The sequence below is a fragment of the Lissotriton vulgaris genome, chromosome 12, assembly GCF_964263255.1.
Source record: "Lissotriton vulgaris chromosome 12, aLisVul1.2, whole genome shotgun sequence".
Taxonomy (NCBI): Eukaryota; Metazoa; Chordata; class Amphibia; order Caudata; family Salamandridae; genus Lissotriton; species Lissotriton vulgaris.
In genome coordinates, this window is record NC_141700.1 from 812,080,283 (window position 1) to 812,103,908 (window position 23,626).

General features: G+C 51.7%; 1 protein-coding gene across 3 annotated transcripts in view; it reads right to left on the reverse strand.

Annotated features, from left to right (window-relative positions):
- LOC147678859 (uncharacterized) overlaps positions 1–23,626 on the reverse strand; it is a 54,347-nt gene that overhangs the window by 12,560 nt on the left and 18,161 nt on the right. For 2 of the 3 annotated variants that reach the window (XR_015302498.1, XM_086946301.1), the window contains exon 2: positions 2,556–2,643. The exons of the other annotated variant lie outside the window; for it this stretch is intronic. The gene's annotated coding sequence lies outside the window, so the exon portion shown is untranslated. The remainder of the gene's footprint in view (positions 1–2,555; positions 2,644–23,626) is intronic. 3 annotated transcript variants of the gene reach the window in all.

Genomic DNA, 23,626 nt, shown 5'->3' on the forward strand with positions numbered 1-23,626 from the left:
TTAAAATATAATAAATCATAAATGGAACAATTAACAAAAACCGCTGAAAGCCACAAAACTGTCAAACACAAGTAGCAAAATGACCAGAAAATAGGTGAGTGCTAGTTACCCAGAACGTTGTGTCATCAGTAAACCTTTTTCTCAAACAGTTTATTTTAGAGGTATTTAAGAGTTATTCATATGTACACTGTAACCCCAATGCACATCAATGTGTCGTTTCTAAGTAGGTTACGGCCCACTGCAAAAGATAGCACAAAACTTCACACTCTCGCAATCTCCAGGATTATGTGCGGATGCTCCTTGGCGCACTGTGTCAACCACATCATCAAACCATTACCATGTCCTACATAGGCCGAACCAATTAACAACTCCCTTTCAACCATTCACCCACTGTAAGATGGGGCACTTCTCAAACTCACAAGAGACATGATGTGCTATATAACAATTCAGCCGATCACCCAGAAAGCACTTTCGGCCTAGCAAGGGATATGAGAAGCACTATATAATTAACCTGTACTATACAATAGAACGCAACCCTATACTCTAGAACAATATAACCTCAAAAGATATTCTCTAGCCCTAATGCAGCTTTTCAAAGAGCCAAGCAGCATATGTCCTCTATCAATTAAGCACACTGCATTTCCAGTATCCAGTCCTTTAACAGTTCTCACTTTGCACAGTAATATACCACTTACAACCCAACATTACTGAAAGACGTCAAGTAAGGCAAATAATAATGATGAAAACAATACTAATCATGTTTTTTTCTCCCGAGCCTAACTGAGGACCTGCTTTTGTCATCAATGAGCAATTTATTGCTGAAGCCATAATCACGACTGCACATTAGCACATGCAACAATCCAGATAATGTCAGGGTTTGCACTTCCAAGACTAACTCTCTCCAGAACATTAATGCCTCAAAATGACACTAGCACATGTCCAGTTGCAAATTCTTTCCAGACATTCAAGCTGATGATGAAGTGAATTAGACCACTCTCCGTCGGGGTCTCATAGTTGCTCCAGCACATGGGATGGTTGATCAGAGAAGGTGCAGTAGAACTCCAGCAGATATCCATCTGGACCCGGAGTCTGGTTGGCAACTAATGACCGTGTTATCAGTTTTTTTTTAGTAGCGGAGCTAGAGAGGTCAAGCTATTAGTGCTACTCTGAGATGAGTTATGGCGGAGGAACCTCAGCCAGGAAGGTTGCCATTGCCTTCTGTGGCATAAAGGTTTGTGTATGTCAGTCCGGGTGTGCAGATATGTGTCTTGATTGAGACACATGGAAGGAATGGTGAGATGGGGGTTGCTCCTACTTTATGAGCCACATGAGAAGGACAACAGATTTGGTGGCCTTCGTGTGGGCCCCATGGGAACAGTCCAGTCCGAACTACACAGCCATATCTTTCCCAGACCGGAATCAAGCATCCGAGGACCGGACCAGTTTCGAGGTAACACCTCTCATCAGCCCGGCTAGCTTGACTCCAGTGGTGTGGAGGCTCTGGGACCCACGTCTGAGCTACCCCAGTACACTCAGGGAGAAAATTACAAAAAACAATTTGATGGACAGAATGTAGATCAATGTCTTACATTCACCCCAGTACAAGGATCTGGGCCTAAATCCATCGTTTTTTGCACTCCACACCACCCTGGGTCAGATAATGGCTTTATGCAAATCAGCTCTGACCCTGTGCCCCATGGGAACAGTCCAGTCCGAACTACACAGCCATATCTTTCCCAGACCGGAATCAAGCATCCGAGGACCGGACCGGTTTCGAGGTAACACCTCTCATCAGCCCGGCTAGCTTGACTCCAGTGGTGTGAAGGCTCTGGGACCCACGTCTGAGCTACCCCAGTACACTCAGGGAGAAAATTACAAAAAACAATTTGATGGACAGAATGTAGATCAATGTCTTACATTCACCCCAGTACAAGGATCTGGGCCTAAATCCATCGTTTTTTGCACTCCACACCACCCTGTCCTCGGATGCTTGATTCCGTTCTGGGAAGGACATGGCTTTTGTAGTTCGGACTGGACTGTTCCCATGGGGCAACAGGGTCAGAGCTGATTTGCATATCGCCATTGTCTAACCCAGGGTGGTGTGGAGTGCAAAAAAACAATGGATTTGGGCCCAGATCTTTTGACTGGGGGAGTGTGTGACATTGATCCACATTCAGTCCATCACTTGTTGTTTTTGCATGTGTGTATTCATGGCCCGAGTTAATTCCTTATGTGCAGATATGTGAGCTACTTGAAGAAGGCATTGTGTAAGCCAAGCCATGTGGCATAGCAAGCCAGCATGAGATGCTGGCATGGGGAATTACTCAGACCAGACTGTGTAATATGCATCAGCTTTGTAATTCAGTGCAAAAAACTGGCTAAAGAGTCACTGGCACACGGCACAAACAGACCACAGGAAGTAGTGCCTCACTATGCAGCTCCTGAAACGGTTTGCACTATGTCACGGAACCAGAATGAGCTGGCTGTTCCAACTCTGGGAAATGGTGATGTTTCTACAGGATGAGGTCAGATTGTGAGCATTTGCAGAGACTTACCAGTCCAGAGTTTATGTTGCTTCCAGCACAGAATCTATCAATGTTTCTTAGACATTCAAGGAAAGAGACCGGTGTAGCTATTCTTCACCTGTTCAAGACAAAGGAGGAACATGTATCAATACCTAAAGACACGGCCTGCCTTTAAAACAATCTTTCTTCAAAATGAGCATTTCACTTTACTACCTTCTTCAGTTAGGTTGATATCTATTCTAATGGGAAGCAGATTCACGGAGTTCAAATACAGACCCTCCAGCATTTCGCGATTTGCAAAATAATCGCGAAATCAGCAGAGGAGCGCGAGGACTGCAATATTATAGGTTAGGGTGGAGGCAGGATTTGCATTTTCCCCCACTTTATTTAACCCCTTCACTGCTGGCCCGTTTCCGCCCCTGTGCTGTAAACAAATGAACAGGGGCGGGCCATGACGAACCCCAGCCGTCATCAGCACACGAGCACCGTAGTGCATGACGGCTGGGGTTCGTCATCAGCATGCAAGGGGTTAAACAGCAGTATTAAAAAACCATTAAACAAAAAATCTGTAAAAACAATACAGACTACACATCCCATGAACCATAAGGGAGCAGTCTCCATGGTAACCATAGTACGGTCCATTACATATAATCGTGTGCCGTCTCTTCCGCTGCCTCTTTCTTCACTGCTTGTCAGTTAAGTGACATTTCTAGCATTCTTCTCTTATCCAACTTATTGTTGTATTGTTATATATTGTTTTTTCAATAACAGTATTTGGTGATTGGCTTTGCGCAGTAGGCTTTTGCCCGGGCGCTTCTTCCTCCACCATCGTGAACCTCTCAGTTGCGGGGCACATGCTCTGTGGGGATTTTGTGCGGCACACAGAGCCCGGACGATCCGTTGAGTGCTCTCGCCAGCACTCTGCGCATGCTTGGGGAATAGGACTCCCGAGCCTGCGGCCGTTCCTATCCCTAACCAACCCTTGCTGCACTGACAGCGCAACGCGGTGATTCCTTTCCCACACAATTGAATCCCAGCAGCGCCATCTGGTGGTCATTGGCATATTGGCTCTCAATTTTTTCATTTTGATATAACTAATTTAGCTTTAGCTGTTGGAGCACCGGCGAGGGGGCTGCCCAATAAATCTTAAAGGCTTTGTTTCTTTGTGCTCACACCCCAGAATAAAAATGTCCTCATCTGGGGACCATGTTTACTCCTTATACCAGGAGGTTAAAGAAAAATTACCCACCACCCCCCTAAACGCCTTCTACCTGCAGTAGACCAGGCGCTGTTGCAGGCTATTTCTAGGGCATTGGCTCCCCTTAGGGAACAGGTGGACAGGCTGGCGAGAAGCATCCTAGGGATGTTCAGTGATCCTAACCAGGTTGAGGTGGGTCATAGTGACTCCCATGTGGGGAAAAAAGGGCCACAAAGCGTGACGCAGGGCACTTGGAAGGATTTGACAAACTCAGGGAAACCTTCCTAAGAAGTGTGCAAATGCTAAAACGTACCCTGCCAGGAGAAAAATGAGCCCAGAGAAAACTGCAACATGGTCGTTCCAAATTCTGACCCCGATGGGAAGGGTGTGTCAGAGGAAGATCTCTTCGACTACAAGGTAAGGACCCGGGTCGTCCCTGGTGCCAGGGTACCCAATCCTCTGAGTCCCCAGAGGGGGACAGGGGCCACTCAGATATGTTTGACCCTACACACATATACCACCATATGGCGGGGAAAATCTATCAACCCATAGAGAAAGAACTAGACAGCGGGTGGAATGCCCCAGGCCCTCGCTCAAAGGGAAAGTAGTGAACACGCCCAAGATAAAAGGGAACAGATAGGTCCTGGAAAAATTGCCAGGACAAAATCCTGGACGTAGTGGACCCCTTGACCCAAATTATCCAAAAGGCAAAACACTCAAAAGCTTCTGGATCCCCTAGGTCTACGGACATAGTTGCTGGTTGGGCACAGAAAGCGATATGCCTCCTCAGCAATGCGAACTGTGCCCTGGCAGCAGAGAGGAGAAGGTCTCTCCTTATAAACATTGACCCCTAACTAGGAGACCTAGCTATCTTTGATGCGAGACCCATAGCACAGGGTTAGCTCTTTGGCGAGCCTTTTATTAAGCAATCATTCCGACAGGTCTGCCTCTGGCAGCTGCCGTCCACAGATCATAATTGTAACAGCACACGGCCATTCAGCCCACAACCCGGAGGTCGGGCGGCGTCTGCCACAAAATGCCAGGGACACAGGAAAGAAAGGAAGAAAAGAAAACACATGAGAAAACAATCGTTTCCAGTCGGTATAATGGTTTGTCATCTGCTTTTCTGTATCCCCCCAGGTACCCTTCTCAACATTTACACTCTTAAAGAGATCCCCCAACTCCCCCTCCCTCCCCCCGTACTGCTAGTGTTGTGGGCCTTGTTCAAACAAATATCTATAGTCAGGAAAGATCCGGGGATCAATATTCTTTCTCGGTTGTGCCTCACGGAACTTCTGACAATGATCCCACATTCACCTCCTCATCAGCAACCAGATAGTCTTTTAGCGCTTGCACTAGCCCCTCCCACGCCCTTGCCATCTCCATACTCTTTACATTAGCCGCCCGAGTGGCCTGCTGGAACCTAAGCCCACTTTCACTACTGGCCCATTTCTGCAGTTCATTCGTCCACCTCCTGCTGGATGGGCCTTCCCTCGACTTCCAGTGCCAGGTGATTTCCCTCTGTGCTAAAATGAGGCCCAGGTCAATGAATTTACTAGTGATTTTTGTTTTCGCCGTGTGGGGGAACCATAGCAGCAAACAGGTCGCCATATCAAATTCCACTTGTCGATCAGTGACTACCCTAAGGAGCTCCCCCACCTCCGACCAGTATGCCCCCAGTGTCGGACAGCTCCATAGCATGTGGTCTAGTTCCACATCAGTTGCCAGGCACCTAGGGCATGCCGCCCCATGGATCTGGAAGTGCCTCCTAATCTTCCCCGGGGTAAGGTAGGCTATATGCACCACAAAGAAGTGCACCAGCTGAAACCGAGCATTTCTGCTCCCCTTCCAAGTTCTCCTCAGAATGTGGCCCCATGTCGCATCTGGTATGGGTTCCCCAATGCTCTCCTCCCACTTCTGTTTCAATATTGTAAGTGGTTCTAGGCCCTCATTCAACATTCGGGAATGGAGGCAGGTGACCGCCTTGAATGTGCCCGCCGCCATTACCACATATTGGCAGGCCATGGTCGTGCTGGGCTCAGTCTGTCCAGTTTGCCAGTGTTTGCGTATTGCCGTTGTCACGGCCGCATACAGGAGGAAACGACCGCAACGCCACCACTCTTCTGGACAATCTCGCCAACCTCGGACTTAAACAGCTTGTTAATACCCCTACTCACTACGCAGGTCTCACACTCGACCCTATCTTCACCTCCAGCAAACATATCTCCTTCAGTCACACCACAGTTCTCCCTTGGACGGACCACAGCTGCGTTCACTTTACCTACAAAAAGACCGCAACCCACAACCATCCTCAACCTACTCTGCGAAGAAACTGGAACAAAATCACCATCGACCAGATTACCTCATCGCTTCTTCAAAACCCCCCCGCCCACCCCTCGAACCCCAACCAAGCAGCCATTAACCTCAATCAATGGCTAACCAACAGCGCCGACATCCTAGCACCTTTGAAAAAGCATCAAATCAAACTAGGCAACAAAAACGCATCCTGGTTCAACGATGATCTTAAGAAATCCAAGAAACACGGTCGCTCCCTTGAGAAGGCCTGGAAAAAAGACCCAAACACCAGCACCAGGGACGCCTTCAAAAGCGCCACCCGCATACACCACCAACTGATCCGGACTGCCAAGAGAGCCGCATTCAAAGACCGACTAGACAACAACGCCCACAACAGCAAGGAATTATTCAACATCGTCAAAGAGTTTACCAACCCCACTGCCAACTCCAACGACATCACTCCCTCTCAAACCCTTTGCGACTCCCTAGCTTCGTTCTTCCACGACAAAATCGCTGACATCCACAACAGCTTCGACAACCAACCCGGAGACCAACCTACACAACCTTCTGCTGTACCTTCACCCCCCTTGAACATCCTTAATGACTGGAACCCAATCTCCATGGAGGACACCATCAGACTGATGAACTCCATCCACTCAGGATCCCCCACAGATCCATGCCCTCACCACATCTTCAACAAAGCAGACTCCATCATAGCACCACACCTCCGAGACGTCATCAACTGCTCCCTCAACTCCGCCACCTTCCCAGAAAGCTGGAAAAACGCCAAACTCCGCGCCCTTCTGAAAAAACCCATAGCTGACCCCACTGAACTCAAAAACTACCGCCCCATCTCGCTCCTCCCATTCCCGGCCAAAGTCATCGAGAAAGCTGTCAACAACCAGCTCGCCACCTTCCTCGAAATCAACAAATCCCTCGACTCTTCACAGTCCGGCTTCCGAGCAAAACACAGCACTGAGACCGCACTCATCGCAGCAACAGACGACATTCGAACTCTACTGGACAATGGAGACACAGTCGCCCTTCATCCTCCTCGACCTCTCCGCAGCCTTCGACACAGTCTGTCACAGCACCCTGCTACAACGCCTCAGAAACATCTGAATCCAAGGAAAAGCACTTGAATGGATCACCTCGTTCCTTGCCGGAAGAACTCAGAGAGTCCGCCTCCCACCATTCAAATCAGAAGCCTCTGAAGTCATCTGCGGCGTGCCACAAGGATCTTCACTCAGCCCCATCCTCTTCAACGTATACATGAGCCCCCTTGCGGCCATCGCACGCCAACACAACCTCAACATCATCTCCTACGCTGATGACACTCAACTAATCCTCTCACTCACCAAAGTCCCCAACACCGCCAAAACCAACCAACATGAAGGAATGAAAGAAGTAGCCGAGTGGATGAAGCACAGCCGTCTGAAACTGAACTCAGACAAAACAGAAGTCCTTATCTTAGGCACCTCCCCTTCCGCCTGGGACGACTCTTGGTGGCCAGCGGCCCTTGGAAAAGCACCCATCCCGACGGACCACGCTCGGAACCTGGGCGTCATCCTGGACTCCTCACTCTCGATGACCAGACAAGTCAACGCCGTTTCATCATCTTGCTTCAACATTCTCCGCATGCTCAAAAAAACATTTCGCTGGATCCCCACCGAAACTAGAAAAACGGTCACCCACGCTCTGGTTACAAGCCGACTGGACTACGGAAACACCCTATACGCCGGTACCACCGCAAAACTTCAGAAAAAACTCCAACGCATCCAGAACGCAGCAGCCAGACTCATACTAGACATCCCACATAAAGACCATATTTCTGATCACCTGAAAGACCTCCACTGGCTCCCCGTCAATAAACGGATAACATTCCGCCTCCTAACCCACGCACACAAAGCACTTTACGAACTCGGACCAGAATGCCTCAACACACGACTCTCCTTCTACACCCCCTCCCGCCAGCTGCGCTCTTCCAATCAAGCCCTTGCTGCTGTACCTCGCATCAACAAAACCACCATGGGAGGAAGATCCTTCTCCTACCTGGCTGCTAAAACATGGAACTCACTTCCCATTCACCTTCGCCTCACTCAGAACCACCTAGCATTCAGAAAGCAACTTAAAACGTGGATATTCGACCAGTAATTCCCCACCCCTCTTCAAGCGCCTTGAGACCCTCTGGGTATGTAGCGCGCTATATAAATTCATTGACTTGACTTGACCATCTGGGAGGCCAAAATGTTCCTGTACCGTCCGAAATGGCAGTAATTCGCCATCAGCATATAGGTCTCCCACCATATGGAGTCCCAAATCCACCCAATCCATGAGCGGGGACCAGTCCCCACCATGCGGCAGCGCCGTCAACATACCTAGCGGAATTTCGGGAGCATATGGGTGCGCTACCCCCGCCCTCTTCTGGCTTCTGTTCCAACACAAACGCAGGGTCTTTTCTTCGAACGTTAAATCTCGTAGCTCAAGTTTCTGCTGCATGATAATATAGGACAGGATGTGTCTCTGTATTCCTCCCCCTCTGGCCTGGACAGGGCCTCTAAACTTCTTCGCTACGTTCTGTGTGAGGATCTGTAGTTGCGCCGCCAAATAATATATTTTGAAATTAGGAACCGCTAGTCCCCCCTCTGCTTTCGGCCTCTGCAGCCTATCCAGTGCTACCCGGCGCCTCCCATGGCCCCACAAAAAAATCAGTCGTTAGAGTGCATAACTCTTTAAAGATCCGCTGTGGGATCCACAATGGCAGCGTGCGAAAATAGTAGAGCAGCGCCGCCCTGCCCTGTACCGATAGGGGGAGGGTCGCCCAGAACGCCATGCAGCCCCTCAGAGCTTGTATGCAACGCCCTATGTTCCCTTCTAGCATATTATCAGCCCCGTGGTAGATGCGGACCCCAAATTATGTCCTCGGTCAGCCGCGGCATGGTCGCCCGCAACGTGAAAAGGCATTTTTTACTCCAATTGACCTTAAGGCCTGACAGCCTCCCAAAGTGCGATAACATTGCAGTTGCCCCATCCAGGGTCTCAGCCGTGTCCTCCAAGAACATCAGCAAATCATCTGCATAAAGTGAAATGTATTGCGAGATCTCGTCGCACACAATACCTGCATAAGCCCTCCCTGTTCTAGCCTGGGTCGCCAGTGGTTCCATCGCCAACAGCAGCGGGGAGAGTGAACATCCCTGCCTCGTCCCCCTTCGCACCAGATAGTCGGAGGATATGACCGATCCTACTCACCCTGGCTGTCGCCGAGGAGTAGAGGACTTTCGTCCAGCATCCAAAGTGGTCGCCCAAGCCGTACTTCTCCAGCACCTTATCAAAAGCTTTTTCAATATCTATGGACAGCACTGCCGACATCTGATCTGGGTCCAAGGAACACCCCAACAACCTCACAAGGCGGCGGATATTGGTTGATGTGTTCCTGGTTGGGATAAACCCGGCCTGATCGTCATGGACCAGTGTGGTCATGTGTGGTAATAGTCTGGTAGCCAGAATACGACTCCGAATTTTATAGTCCACCGTTAGCATGGACAACGGCCTATATGAGGTCACATCGCTACTCTCCTTTCCCGGCTTTAATAGTGGAACGATCAGCTCCTCCCTCATCGACTGAGGCAAGTGTCCCAGCTCCATCGCCTCGGCATATACCACTAGTAGACGGGGCACAAAAACATCTATATATTTAGCATAAAATTCTACCGGTAGGCCATCTACACCCGGTGTTTTGTTCCGAGCCATCTGCTTGATCGCCCCTCTTATCTCGGGAAGTATTATTGCGCGGCACAAATCCTCAACGCTATCCTTATCTAGCTGAGGGAGCCGAATCTCCGCCAGATAACCCTCTAAGTCGAGGGCGGCAGCCTCCAGTTGACTTCGGTAGAGGGTTGTGTAGTAACCCAATAAGCATGAGAGGACTGCAGTCTGGGAATAGACCATCTCTCCAGTCGCCTCGCGCACGCTCATAATCGGGCAGCCCCTGGGTACCGGATTCGCCAGTTTCGCCAACAGCGTGCCCACCTTGTCCCCTTCTGCATGCACTTTCGTTGTATACAGGCGGTAGTCGTAACCCCTCAGTCTCTCTGTCTCCGCGGCAACTAGCTCCCATGCTTCCATTAATCATGTTTGCAGAGTCGGTTGTTCTGGCCGCCGCTGCTCTAAGTCCCGCAGAGCCCCCTCCGCCTTGTCCACGTCAGCAATGATTGCCGACCGCGCACCCGAGTACTTTCAAATACATAGCCCTCTCACCACCACCTTGAACGCATACCATTCTACAGCTCTAGTGGTAGCCGTTCCGTCATTCTCAGTAAAATTACATTCAATGCCTTCCCGGGGGTCAGCACTGAAACCACTGATCCTCTGGGGTTTCGGGCCGTAATCTCCACGTGGGGACCACCGTCCTCTCACGTTGCCATTTGATACACACCAACTGGGGGTTATGATCTGAGATGGTCCTAGTCAAATACTCTGAGTGCGTCATCAGGGCTGCCATCATGTTACTACATAGGATTGTATCTATCCTAACATGCAGCTCGTGGAGCGCAGAAAAGAAGGAGTAGTCCCTATCAGTGGGGTGCTGCCCCCGCCATACATCTATGAGGCCCCATCTGTCCTGCCATGCTGCCCTCTGCACAGCTAGCCTACGAACCGGAGCATGATTCAATGGTGGGTGCGACCTATCTAGCAATGTATCTGTGATCGAATTAAAATCTCTCCCCAGCAAGACCTGTCCCGCCAGAAAATGTGCCAGGGATCCCGACAGTCTCTCAAAAAAGCTGGCCTGATCCGTGTTTGGGGCATAAATACTACAAAGCACTACATCACGGCCATACAACCTCCCTTCCACCGCCACATACCTACCCACCGGATCTATAACCTGGTTCGTGACCTGGAAAGGGTGCCGGCCCGCACCCACACCAAAACCCCTCTGGCAAACGCCAAGTATGTCGTGCCAAATACCTGGCCATGCCATCTCTTCTGCAAGGCAGTACATTCCTGTTTGGTAAGATGGGTCTCCTGAAGCAGTGCTATCTGGATCCCACGTCTCACCAAGTACGCATGCATCTTATGGCGTCTTGACATAGATTGCAAACCGCGCACGTTCCAAGTGAGGCACTTCAAATCAGGTAACGTTACCATTGGAACCACCCCTCAGCTTCTCCGTCTTCTCAGCCTGATCGCCCACACCAAAACAGCTCTGACCCCCAAGCACAACACCCCGCACAACTCCCCTAGTCCACCCTCCCAGAACAGGACCCAATAACAAATTATTAGTCCCCATCCAAACTCCCATAACAATACACACAATTCTAATCTGTGGTAGTCACCACAGAAAGCCTTAAGGGCGATAGGAGGGTGGGTATGGGCCAACGGGCGGCATGCTTCGCCACCACCCCTAGCCCTGGATCCCATGTGATAGTGCGTCACCATAAGCCCAGTTCCATTGTGTACCCCGGGCCCCCGTTCCGCCAGGACCAGTTCACAGGAGGCACGGTCCCTAAGGGGTTAGTCACCCACGATTTCGTCTGCCGTTTGGGTTGTGACCACAGGGCCCCTGGCACTGTCCACATCGGAGAGCTCCGTGCCCGACTTTCCCTCTGCTTCCTCTGATTCCGACACCAACGCCGATCCACTCTTCTGCGAACCTGTGATCACAGCCGTCGCCGCCAGGGCTCCCCGTTTGTCGGCGGCCATTTGGTCGGTCTGTTTCTTCAGCTGAGGTCTGTTCCGCTTGCGGAGGCGTTGTGATTTGCGCACCTGCAACGGTTTCGGTTTGCCCCACTCTCCTCTACCTCTGCGGTCCGTGCCAGCTCTATATGATTCAAGCCACATCCAAGCCTCCTCAGGCGTCAGGAAAAAGTGTGTTGACCCATCCATGATGACCCTCAATTTGGCTGTGAAGAGCAGCGAGTAGTGAATCCCTTCATCTCGGAGCTCCTTCTTCACCGATAAATACGAAGCCCTGCGCCTCTGCAAGTCCTGAGCGTAATCCGGAAAGATTGTGACCGCACCATTCTCCACTTGGAAAGGCCCTGCCGAACGAGCCCTCTGAATCAGCAGATCTCTATCTCTAAAGTGTAGAACCCTGGCCACCACCGGCCGAGGAGGGCGACCCTGCAAAGGCGGCTTGGCTGGCACCTTATGTGCCCTCTCAAGGGTGAAGAAGGAGGAGAGGCCCTCCGGGGCAACAACCGTCTTGAACCAGTTCTCCAGAAACGCGACTATATCTTCCCCCTCTGACTTTTCCGGCAGACCCACCACTCGGACGTTGTTGCGCCGATTGCGGCTTTCGGAGTCCTCAGCCCTTTTCTCCAAGACCGCCAGGCGGCTCAGCACATCGTTCAACTTGTATTCCGCCGTGACCACCGCCAGTTTCAGGTCTTGTAGTACCAGCTCGGTTTCTTTCACCCTGTCTACCAATTTGGCATGATCCGCTCTCAGGAGCCCCAGCCCCGTTGCTACCTGCGCTAGATCTTGGTGCAATGATTCCTTTGTTGCTGCTATTGCGTCCAGGATATTGTCAAGGCGCTTATTTAGCCGTTGTTCCTAAGCAGATTCCTCAGGGTTCGTATGGGCATCTTGGCTGTTGTCTCGCCCCATCTCGCCCTCCGTTTTCGACTTTGGTTTCGTCACACCGGCAAATGCGGCCTCCCGCACCTCCTAGATCACTTCCTCCGTGGGAGATGCACCGGGCATGTACTCCGTGCACCCAATGGACACTCTGCGTCTTGGTAACAAGTTCGGGTCAACACCCTGGTGTCCCCTGGGACAGTCAGCCCCGCCTCCAGGACCTGGCCACCTCACGAGGCCGAGCCGCGGACCGTACACCACCAGCCGTCTGGCCGAAATTCCTCAGCCACTTCCTCCTCGATGTGGGTCTCTGTCTGTACGCCCTTCCCTGCTTGCCCGCAAGTGGCTCAATAGGCCTTTGGTCCGCCAGCACTCCTCCCGGCCGCAGAAGCCAAATCATCGGCCGCCCTGGGACGCAGCCTTCCTGTCCACTCACACTCAGGTAGCCAGGTGATCAACTCCCTGTCACACTTGTTGGGCCCATTTAATGTGGGGATAGCCCCAGTCCTCCGCCCCTCCTTCGTTCAGGGGCCGGTGGTATTCACAAGCCCTTCTGCAGTGAACCACCACTCAGGCCCAGGCGGCACCCCTCAGGGGTTCAAGCATGGCACCACGGGCACCTCAAGCCGTTTAGGGGTCCTCAGGGCGCACCTCGCCAGCAGATCGAGTAATTCCAACAGCAGTCGCACTCAGGGAAGGACAGTCAACGGGCCCTCTCACCAATTACAGGGCCCAGCCGGAGACCTCTGTCATCACAGCCGTGTCACGCTGCCGCCCCAGGCCGCACAACCGCTCCACAGCACTCTTCGCCAGCGCTACGCCGCAGACCCGCCCCTATTCCGAGCTCCACGATACCGGGCGCAGGCACGCAGCGCAGCACTCACCAGAGCCTCCAGGGACGCCACACCTCCTCGCAATCTTCCACTAGTGGATGCCCCCCCGGGGACCCCATGTGCCGCCGTCCTCTTCAGTGCTCCGGGGTCTCTCCTGGTCCAGGCCAACGCCGCGTCGCCACTCGCAGTCCCGCTGCAGCCTTCCCGCCGAATGCGGGCTCCTGATCTCCAGTTTCGGGTCTGGGGCTGCGTCTCTATGCCCAGTGTCCGGGGGTTCCCCCGACCACCAAAGTGTCCCGCAATCGCCGGTTTAGGCGCGGTGTGTTTCCCAGTTCAGTGTCCCACTGGCCACCATCTTAAATCTCCGGTTCAGGTCGTGGCTTCCGCGGCAGCGCCGCAGTCAGGGGGGGGCCCACCTCCAGCCCGTCAGTCCTCGCCTCCGCACAGCGGGCACCCAGCGGCACGGGCATACACTACGCTCCGGTGCCGCACCCCGACCGAGCCCGCAGAGGGCCTCCCGGCTACGGACTCACGGAGCTCCCAGAGGTCGCCGCCATCTTGCCATCACCTCTGAGTTCCCTGGTCAGCTTCGCCGGCTTTTACTGCTCAACAGAGCCCTCCGCTGCCTCAAATAGTGGTCGCAGCGGCTGCCCCAGGTACTCCGCCCTCAGGTTCTGCACTGTAGGCGACGTCCAGGAAATTTTTCAGGAGAATATTCGGGATCGGGCTTGGCGCCACTGGCTCGCGCTGCCTTTCCCATAGGCGTCCAAGCCACGCCCCCCGTGAGGGGGTTTCATATGGAGTTATTTGCAGGTCAATACGCCACCCAAACGAGTTTCTAAGCAACCTTTTCCTGGTTCAGAAGAAAGACATGGGCTTCTGACCGGTCATAAATTTAAAAAAATTCAACGAGCAACCGGTCTATCGCCACTTCAAGGTGGAGGCGATACACCTGCTTCGGGACATCCTGCTGTCAGGGGATTAAATGGTCCGACTAGATCTGAAGGACACTTACCTAGCAATCCCCATCTTCCCTCCTCACCAGAGATTTCTCCAGTTCGCTTGGAAAGATCAGATCTTTGAATTTCAAGCCCTGCACATTGGCCTCTCTTCAGCCCCTTGGTACATCACAAAGCTGTTGCGCCCAGTGGTGGAAATTCTCTGCAAGAGGTTGATGAGACTACCTGGACGACATCCTGATTATGGATTAATCGTTGGTGCATCTTACTCACAACATGAACATGACTATTTCATTGCTCCATGATTTGGGTTTTGTCATCCTCAAACAAAAGTCGGATCTTCGCCCGGCGCAGCAGATGATCTTCCTAGGATTTCTCATATTCAATCGCAGCTTCCAACTCCAAAGGAGACCAAGATACAGAAGGAACTCAAACAAGGCCAGGATAGTGGGCCTTCTCTCCTCTTCTATTCAGGCCATTTTCCAGGGCCCATTACACTACAGAGCCCTCCAGAGACTGAAAGCTCAGCATCTACAGAGGGGCCTAACCTACTCCGAGAACATCTTCCTGACGGGTGGAACTCCAGTGATGGATCAACCACCTGACTGCCTGGAATGGAAGAGCGATCTTCAGATCGACTCCAGATATGGTGATGGAGTCAGATGCCAGCAGATTGGGCTGAGGAGACTGATGCAGGGAAGTCTTGATGGGAGGTATATGGTCAGAAGAGGAGTTACAGTTGCACATCAACTGTCTGGAGATGCTGGCGGGATTCGTTGTGGAAAAGTTTCTCACCAGGGACAGAGTCTCTTGTTGCATATTGCTGAGGATGGACAACATCTCAGCGGTCCAGTACATCAACCGCCTGGGCGGTCCTCGATCGAAGGCCTTATCCAACCTGGCGAAGGACTTTTAGCACTATTGCATCCAGAGGCAGATCTCGGTAACAGCAGAGTACCTCCCCGGCCTGAAGAACACAGTAGCGGTAGAATGCCAGCAACTTCTCCGATTAGAGTGACTGGAAACTAGATTGTGCGGAATTCCTGGCATTGATGGACAGATGGGGCCCCATGCAATCTGGATCTTTTTGCCTCACGATTGAACCATCAACTTCCACGGTTTGTGAGCTGGAGACCTGACCTTGGAAGTCACAGCAGTGGACGTCCTACTCCAGGACTGGTCGAAGAAGTACCATTATGCGTTTCTCCCATTCATGATGAAACACAGAGTAGCAGCCCATTCCTAGCGGAATTGTCCCAAGCTGGTCTGGCCTATCGAACAGTGAATTCTTTTTGCTCAGCCATCTCAGCGGGACACTGAGATTGATGGCAAACCTCAGGTTGTGGGTTAATGAAAGGCATCCCCCTGTCTAAACCTCCAGAGCCTAAGTATTCCGGCCTGTGGTATGTTAATGCAGTGCTGAGACTTCTTTTTGGCTGGTAAGATAATCAATATCTGTCTCACAAGGAGCTATCAGCTAAACTGGCCAACCTGCGATGTCTCATTTCATGCAAGCAGGTTTCGGTTGTGAGAGCACTGGATATCTCCGTGAGATTTTTTACCCCAGTAGGGGTCACCGTTACCATATCTAGGACGACAAAGACCAATACCAGGTCAGTATCTTATCCTTCCTTTCCGTAACATTCTAAGTTGAAAATGTGGTTAAGCGCATTAAGGCATATGAAGATATGACCTCAGAGCTTCGTCCCCTGGGGGAAAGGCAATTACTTCTCGCTATCCAGAAACTTTTCAATGTGGTTTCCTCTCCTTCCATTGCCATTTGGGTACAATGGATCATGTCAGAGACAGGTGTGGATGCGAGTAGATTTGGAGCACATCCGAGAGCTTCAAGCGTTCCACCGTCTTCTTCAACGCAGCTTCAAGCTTTCCACCGCCTTCTTGAACACCTTTTGCGGCGAAGGCGGTGGAACGCTTGAAGCTCTCAGATTCAGAAAAGGGGGTGGTGATGGACAGAGTATCTGAATTAAGCAGAACACTCCTACCCAGTCCAAAGATCAGGGTTTGATCCATCACCGTTTTTTAGCCCACTGCACCATCCCAGCTCAGAACCTGGCTACATGCAAATTAGTCTGTCCCTGGCCCAGTGCATCATTGGAACAGGGCAGACCAAACTACCAAGCCAATTCTTATACTGGGAAGAAAACAAGCTTCCGGGGACCGGTTTCTGGCATTTCAGCCGTCTTCGGCCCGGCTTGCTTGAATCCTGATGGTGCAGTGAGCAAGGGACTCACATCTGAGTATACCCTTCCACGCTTATGGTGGACAAAATGATTCAGAAAAGGGGGTGGTGATGGACAGAGTATCTGAATTAAGCAGAACACTCCTACCCAGTCCAAAGATCAGGGCTTGATCCATCACCGTTTTTTAGCTGAAATGCCAGAAACCGGTCCCCGGAAGCTTGTCTCCTTTCCGGTGAAGAATTGGCTTGGTAGTTTGGTCTGCCCTGATCCCATGAGGCACTGGGTCAGACTAATTTGCATATAGCCAGGTTCTGAACTGGGGTGATGCAGTGAACTAAATAACGGTGATGGATCAAGCCCTGATCTCTTGACTGGGTAAGAGTGGTCTGCTTAATTTAGACACTCTGTTCATCACCACCCCCCTTTTTAGGTTTCGCCTGCGAAGAGATGCGCTCTGCGCATCTTTTCGGCGCAGGCGAAATCCTGTTGAGATCTGTAGTGTGGCTTGGTTCGGCCCTCGTCCTTGATTGGCTGGCTCCGTAAACGGAGCCTTGCCATTGGACGAGGGGCCTGTCCGTCAATGCCGGACCAGACACGGGGGCGTTCCCGACATTCTTTGGCTTTTGCCGACGTCACGGGACGCCGGGAACGCCCCCGTGTCTGGTCCGGCATTGCCGGCACCTCCCTTGCTGCTCGGGTCTCCTTATAATAATCTCCCGCCTCCCTCGTCCTCTCCCGCCCCCCTCCCGACGTCCGTGACCTTTCCCGCCCCCCTCGTCCTCTCCCGTCCGCCCCCCCCCCCCCCAGAGCGGAGGAGGGAAGCCCGACTTGTTATCGCCTGCTGTTGAGTTCTACTGCTTGTGCTGTTTTTTTTCTTAAATTGTTTCTTAAATCGCTCAAACACAGCTGAGTTAACAAGCACAGAAAGAGAAAACCTGATACTACTGCCAAACAGACAGGAAATTGTAGTAGACCTTGCAAGCAGGGAAGCGTTGAACCACGCCTACCGCCCAATCAGCTGTCCGGGCTGTTGCTATGTGCGCTCTACTCTGCCTTCTTTGTACAGTAGACAGAAGAAATGCATTGCACGGAAAGACGGGCTGTGCACCGAAAGCATAATGTTTTTGTCTAACCGCTGCAGAGCAACAGTGTTTCCAAACGTAAGCAAGTATGTGTGTCTAAGAAGTCAACGTGAGATGTTGCTTTCAGTAGGATGCGTCCATGGGAGGCACAAAGTCCTTCTTTCGTTTCCATGGTCAGAAGAAACCGCATCAGTCAGCACTGAAACTGGTGACACCTTTGAACTGCATCGCTCTTCCAATCGGTTTACGTCATCAGCAGGCGGCGTCGACCGGAGCCAGGACTCCCGATGACTGTTTCCGCAATGGAATCGAACAGGGACGAAGTAGAGCGCTGTATTGCCATAGCGTTAACTGCCATCCAGAACGGGCATCAAGACAAGGCGCTGCGTTTCCTAGAGAAGGCTGAGCGGCTGTTTCCAAACAAGAAGGCTCGCGGTGAGTGAGAACGGGGGTTCAGAGGGTCTGTGCTGGCCTGGCCTTTGCACCATCTCCTCGTACAGCTGTTACAAGTACAGCACCCGCCTCCCTGCCTGGAGGATCTCACCTATCCATCCCCTCACACCCCGCTGCTGTGCCCCTTACCCTCCGTTTGGCCTGTCCCACTTTTCTAAAGCCTGACTCTCATCTGCACCACCTTACCCGTCGATTTTCTTCCCGTATCACTGCCCTCACTGCCCCCTCCTGCCTGTCCGATCCCCACACACCGCATTGCTTCGTGTCCTCCCAACACCTCTGCTGCTCCTTGTACCTTGTGCCTCACTCTTGTCTATACACCCCTCCTTCTCCATATCACCCCTCCTTCTCCATATCACCCCTCCTTCTCATTCTGTGTCTGCATCCACCATCTCTGTACTGTTCACCTTCCTGCCTACACCACCTCCCCTCCGGCTTCACTCCCTGTACATGGCCAGCTTCCTCTAGCACCCTCCTGGTGGTCTAGTCCACCTCTTGCCTATTTCACTTTGCTCGCACTGCCACCCACACTCCTGTGCCACCACCCTCTTTCCAGTCTGTGCCATTTATATTTTCTCTTTACCACCCTCCTGGCAGTACCTCCACCTCTAGTGCTTGTGCCAGCCGTCATACCTACTATAAACCCCTGTCTCTTACTTGTGCCACCCTTCATTCGCACTATATGCCCGCCTGTTACTTGTGCCACAGTTTTTGGCCATATGACCCTGCTCTACCGTGTCTGTTCCACCCTGCAACCTGTCAATCCACCCAGCCGTCATTCCCTTTTTGACCTTGCACCCATCCCTTCTACCAATTTTCATCACTCAACCGCACTATTCGCTACACCACTGCCACCCTCTGCCATGACCCCCTTTAGCCCCTCCTCCCTCTTAAAGATGTTCACATTGTTTGTATTTGTTTGCACCCTTACGTTGTCACACCTGCGCCCACCTGTCAGTTCACCCTCTGCAGGGAGACCCAGCTCTGTTAAAGTGCAGCACTGATGAAGATAATTAACCTTAATTTCGAAGGACGGAGTTCTGTGACGTCGCATTGATGAAAACATATCTAGCTATAAGTTGGAGTGAGGAAATCCCAGTTTCTCTTTAGAATATATGCATATTTCGTGAGCCCCTGGCTACTTTAGGTGGAGTTTTACCTTTACATGCAGTTTTGCGGTACCCCCAGCCGCTGAAAAGTGTCGGACTTTTGGGTTCGGGAAGTTGCAGAGTGATTCATATAGCCTGCTCGTGTGTTCTTGAATGAATCCTTGTCTCAAGCCTTGCTCTCATCCGTTTTATTTTTAATTTATGTGTGTTGTGCAAAGGTTCCGTAAAATTGCTACATAAACTGTTTTCATGTCTTCAAATCTTGACTAAGGAAATGTAAGCAAAAAAGTGTGCCATTTGATTTTTTTGTGTGTGTGTGTAGTGTGGGGCTCTGTGTGTGTATGTGTGGGGCTGTGTGTGTGTGTGTGCGTGTGTGGGGCTCTGTGTGCGTGTGTGGGGCTCTGTGTGTGTGTGGGGGGCTCTGTGTGCGTGTGTGGGGCTCTGTGTGTGTGTGTGGGGCTCTGTGTGTGTGTGTGGGGCTCGGTGTGTGTGTGTGTGTGGGGCTCTGTGTGTGTGGGGGGGGCCAAGGGAGACAATGACCCTGTCCACCTGACAATCTCACAGGTCCACAAAAAGTTGCTTGTGCTTGCTGTCCTGCCAGTCCTCGTTGCTTGTGCTTGCTGTCCTGCCCCCCGTTGCTTGTGCTCGCTGTCCTGCCCCCCCTCGTTGCTTGTGCTCGCTGTCCTGCCCCCTTGCTGTCCTGCCGTTGCTTGTGCTTGCTCCCCAGCCCCCTGTTGCTCGTGCTTGCTGTCCTTCCCTCTCCGTGCTTGTTCCCCTGTCCCCCGTTGCTTGTGCTTGCTGTCCTGCCCCCCTTGCTGTCCTGCCGTTGCTTGTGCTTGCTCCCCTGCCCCCCGTTGCTCGTGCTTGCTGTCCACCCCCCCCTCCTCATTGCTTGTGCTTGCTATCCTGCCCCCTCGTTGCTTGTGCTTGCTCTCCTGCCCTGCTATTGGCATTGTAACTGACAATGCCATTTATTTATGTTTTTAAAAAAAAAACATAAATAAAAATAATGTCATGAGCAATGCCAATAGCTCTAACTTTTGTAAAGGCGAAACCATTGCATTGTAAATGCTTGTTAGGTTTTGCCTCGCCGAAGGATGCGCTCTGCGCATCTTTTCGGCGCAGGCGAAATCCTGTTGAGTTCCGTAGTGTGGCTTGGTTCGGCCCTCGTCCTTGATTGGCTGGCTCCGTAAACGGAGCCTTGCCATTGGACGAGGGGCCTGTCCGTCAATGCCGGACCAGACACGGGGGCGTTCCCGACATTCTTTGGCTTTTGCCGACGTCACGGGACGCCGGGAACGCCCCCGTGTCTGGTCCGGCATTGCCGGCACTACTGCGTCTCTTCTTCCCGTTTCCCGCCCCGTGACTGGCCGGCCGGCCAATCCTAGCGCGGCCGGCCGGAAGTGCCCGCCCCCGCAGCCCGGGGAAGAAGGAGAGGAAGACGGAAAGCACTATGGCGGCGCCCGCGGGGAGACCGGAGAAGTGCCTCTCCAACCTGCCGCTCTGTCTGGGCTGCCCAGCCTGTCGCTGCTCGCCTCCCAGACCGATCGTCACGGTGCTCTGCTAGAGGTGCCTCGAGATCCTTCGAGGTTCCGCTGCCTTGACGCTCTGCCGATTTGGAATGCCTTGTCCCGTTACCTCCGTTTCCCTTCTTTGTGCGATGCTGCCCAGATGTGTTTGTCTGCTCTGAGCCTGGGATCGGCTCCCATGGACCTGCCTGGACCATCGTCCTCACTCACGCGCTGCTGCGGGGAGTTTGCTTGTGCGTGGTCAGATTGCCCTGGACACCGTGGAACGCAGAGCTGCACCATCGTGGAGAAAAGGTACATTTCAAGAAACTATATCGGAGGTGATGTGGCGCACTAGGTGCAGAGCTCGTTAATGACTGGACTCACCGTGCCTAGTGTGTGGACTAGTTTGATTGGTGTCGGATGCAGTGGAAGAGTCTTCTGGGGCCGATGCCACGTGTAATGCCGTCAGCATCACTCCCCATGCTGCCGAAATGGGATACTTGCAGAGTAACAGCGTGTCTGTCCTCTCTTAACAATAAAGTTGCCTCTGCTTTAGCCCAATATAACATCGAGTGAGTCCAGGCTATGAGTGAAGGGTGGTCAACTGTCTGCCAGCAGCGGACGACCAATCGCTTGGCTACTGCCAGCCCTAAATTAAGAAAACGAGAGGTGGCCCTGTATTTTTTATCTCTGGGAAATATACCCCTGATGCAAGCCCCGCATGTATTCGGTATTGCCCTATCTGTGCTGGTGGTTAATAAACTAATCACTCCAAGCCAATAATTCTGCAATCTATGGCATGACCATATTATATGCAATAAATCAGCGTCCCCCAATTTGCATTTTGGGACTATCGAGCGCTAACCGACCCAGCGCTAACGGGCTCAAGATCATGCCCACCCAGCACAGCTAGCCGGCCGGCCATGCCAGGTAAGAGCGCTACCAGGGGTCTGCATCATGTTGCTGATTTGTGTGTCTAGTGTGCATCTCGTTGTGTTGTGTCTGTATATGCTACCTCTAAATCGGATGGGTTGTCTGTGTGTGTTTTGTGCTGTTTTTTGTCTATGTCCTGTTTCCTACGTGTCACCAGGTGGTGTAATATATTGATGGTCCTGTATGTGGGTCTGTGGGGTGTGCTGTTTTTTGTGGTGTCTGTCTATGTTCTGCGAGTGTTGCACTGTCTGTGTGTTTGAGAGTCGTGTGGAGAAAAGGTACATTTCAAGAAACTATATCGGAGGTGATGTGGCGCACTAGGTGCAGAGCTCGTTAATGACTGGACTCACCGTGCCTAGTGTGTGGACTAGTTTGATTGGTGTCGGATGCAGTGGAAGAGTCTTCTGGGGCCGATGCCACGTGTAATGCCGTCAGCATCACTCCCCATGCTGCCGAAATGGGATACTTGCAGAGTAACAGCGTGTCTGTCCTCTCTTAACAATAAAGTTGCCTCTGCTTTAGCCCAATATAACATCGAGTGAGTCCAGGCTATGAGTGAAGGGTGGTCAACTGTCTGCCAGCAGCGGACGACCAATCGCTTGGCTACTGCCAGCCCTAAATTAAGAAAACGAGAGGTGGCCCTGTATTTTTTATCTCTGGGAAATATACCCCTGATGCAAGCCCCGCATGTATTCGGTATTGCCCTATCTGTGCTGGTGGTTAATAAACTAATCACTCCAAGCCAATAATTCTGCAATCTATGGCATGACCATATTATATGCAATAAATCAGCGTCCCCCAATTTGCATTTTGGGACTATCGAGCGCTAACCGACCCAGCGCTAACGGGCTCAAGATCATGCCCACCTAGCACAGCTAGCCGGCCGGCCATGCCAGGTAAGAGCGCTACCAGGGGTCTGCATCATGTTGCTGATTTGTCTAGTGTGCATCTCGTTGTGTTGTGTCTGTATATGCTACCTCTAAATCGGATGGGTTGTCTGTGTGTGTTTTGTGCTGTTTTTTGTCTATGTCCTGTTTCCTACGTGTCACCAGGTGGTGTAATATATTGATGGTCCTGTATGTGGGTCTGTGGGGTGTGCTGTTTTTTGTGGTGTCTGTCTATGTTCTGCGAGTGTTGCACTGTCTGTGTGTTTGAGAGTCGTGTGGGCCTGTAAGTGTTGTGTATGCCTGTGCCCTGCTTGTGCTGTGCGTGGGTTGTCTGAGAGACTCGTCTGTTCACGTGAGTTGTGGGTGTTTTACTCTTTAAAATATGATGCCTTTTTTATTTTATGTTGGTAGCTACTACTTTATACAGTATATTATTAAGCTATATGCCCGTGTGTGCTTGGGGATCTGCTAATTTGAGGAAAGTCTCTGTGTTGTAGGTGTATTTTGTGGTGAGAAGCTTTCAAATAGTCACTTGTTCACTGTGTATGCTGGACGTCATTGCGGGCTTTGTGGGTGTCCAGTCTTGTGTTTACTTGACGGCTTTTTTTGGGCTTTAAAGGTTTTCTTTTTCAAACTGCTGGTGTTTTACCTGTAGTTTTTTCAAACCTTTGTACCAGGCAAATTAAAAAAAAAAAATTACCCATACCCAAGTCATTCCATAGTGCGCTTCAAAGCGCTATGTGCACTCCAGTCTCATGGAAGTTGGCCCGTGGCACTTTCCGTTGCCCGAGCATTCTGGCAGTTACTTCTATTCTGACTTAATCGGTGTAGAAGTGCGCACACATGCATTTTGTTTTGCAGCAAATGCTACAAAAATCCCCAGCAACGTTCAGTTCTTCTGGGCTCCTGGGCTTCTGGGATCCTGAGCTGTGTGGCGGTTCTAAAGTAGACTGGGCCTCGCATCCAGGAGGCTGTAGTGATGAGGATAATGATTCCAGGGACTTGATGGTTGGGTAGGAGAGTGGAGAAGAGGAGGGAGGGAGAGAGACAGAGGATTGGAG